Source organism: Dama dama, chromosome 30 (genome assembly GCF_033118175.1).
Source record: "Dama dama isolate Ldn47 chromosome 30, ASM3311817v1, whole genome shotgun sequence".
NCBI classification, from domain to species: domain Eukaryota; kingdom Metazoa; phylum Chordata; class Mammalia; order Artiodactyla; family Cervidae; genus Dama; species Dama dama.
In genome coordinates, this window is record NC_083710.1 from 4,970,755 (window position 1) to 4,972,734 (window position 1,980).

The 1,980-nt window shown below is 40.1% G+C and overlaps 1 pseudogene; it reads right to left on the reverse strand.

Moving 5' to 3' along the window:
* Window positions 1-865: 865 nt before the first annotated feature.
* On the reverse strand, window positions 866-1,778 carry LOC133049683 (olfactory receptor 10A7-like; annotated as a pseudogene).
* Window positions 1,779-1,980: the final 202 nt, after the last annotated feature.

Below are 1,980 nucleotides of genomic sequence, written 5' to 3' on the forward strand. Positions count from 1 at the left end.
CAGGGAGACCTGGCACTCATGGGGTCACAAGGAGTCAGACACAACTACTGAACAATAACAGCAAAAAATAGCTGATTAATCCAAATTAACAGCAGATTTAGCCAATGATCAAAGAAGTCCAGAAGTATGTTGACAAATATTAAAACTAAGGTAATTTTTTTTTAAGTAACCTCATTCAAACCCACCACACTTATAAAGAATTTATACCATGAATTGTTGGCAACTACAAATCTCTACCTTTTATTATCTTTTAAAAGTTAACTTAAAACACATTACATGATAGTCTTTGCATCACATTAAATGCAGAATATACAGTGGTTTGTGGCAGATATTTTCATTTACCCTTCATAACTTTTTCCATTCTGATCTGTGCTTCAGAAGGCTGCTCATTATATTGTACTAATGGACACTCTTGCCCTCTGTCTCAAATTGGTTTGATCAAGAAAAGATACCAGCAATAGATGTAAGAGAGTCAGAGCAGAATTAGGCTGAGATGGTTGCCTTTCTCTACTAAAGAAAAAAGCTTCCAATGAGCAGCTTTTTCTTAGAGTTTTAAGATTCTCTAAAGTGCCAGTTAATACCTCTTCTCTTTGCCTTTCAGGTCAAGAGACATGGAATTTCCATCATATGAGCTGCCCCACAATTTGTGAATTATCTCTTCATAAAAGAACTCAGTTATCCCAGTCTGAAGTGGGACTCTGACTGAGACACTGAGATTCACCCATCATAGTAAGTGACCCTGACAAAGTAAGAGCAAATCTTCCACTCCTTCAAAGCTTTTGTTCATGGGTTCTGGTGCTCCTACTTTGTTTAGAAAAACTTGACACAGTTGAATTCAAAGCACATCTAACTTCTACAAGACTTTTCAAGTGATCGTCCTCTTGACTGCCCCCTTCAATTCATTGTTCCCTAGGCTGTAGATGATGGGGTTTAACATAGGTGTGATGACAGTGTAGGAAGGACAATGACACTAGCTTCTTGCTCTCAGGAGACTGGTTGGATTTGGGCCGTATGTAGATCAAGCTGGCTGTTCCATAGAAAAGGGATACCACAGTGAGGTGAGATGAACAAGTGGAGAATGCCTTCTGGTGACCAGTAGCAGAGGGCATCATCAGGATGGTTTTAATAATGTGAGTGTAGGAGACCAAAATGAGGGAAAAGGGAAACATAATAAATAACAGTGTGGAGGCAAGTGCTTGAAATGCAAGGTGACTAGTTTCAACACTGGGGAACCATCACAAAAGAAGTGGCCTATGGTGCCTGGTCCACAGAAAGGATGGGCAACCAACCAAGCTGTCTGTAGCATAGACACGGGAGCACCAGACACCCAAGAACCTACAGCCATCCACAAACATAGGGACCTATTCATTATGACTGAATAGTGGAGAGGATTACAGATGGCCACAATGCGATCATAAGCCATCATAGAGAGGAGGAAACATTCGGAACTGCTAAAGAAGAAAAAGAAGTACATCTGGGTACCACAGCCTACAGAAGAGATGTTTTTCCTTGGGGATACTAGATCTACCAACATATTTGGCACCATGACCAAGGTGAAACAGACTTCAAGAAGTGACAAGTTCCTGAGAAAGAAGTACATGGGTGTTTGAAGAGCAGGATCCATACTGGTAACTGTGACAATAAGGAAGTTACCCAATAAAGTGACTGTATGTATAGACGACCAGGAACAAAGCAAAGAGGGAAACTGTCATCTCGGGGTTGTTTGTAAAACCATGAAGAATAAATTCAGTCACTTGGGTGTGATTTTCACAGATCATATATTAGACCAGTTTCTCTCTAATAATCAAAGTATATGTGTCAAAGGATCAAAGAATATTCTTTCTGTATAATAGGCTCCAGTTTCATCCATCTCATTAGAACTGATTCAAATGAAGAACAGCATCGAAACATGTATATTATCTATAGTGAAACAGATCACCAGCCCAGGTTGGATGCATGAGACAAGTGCTCGGGCCTGGT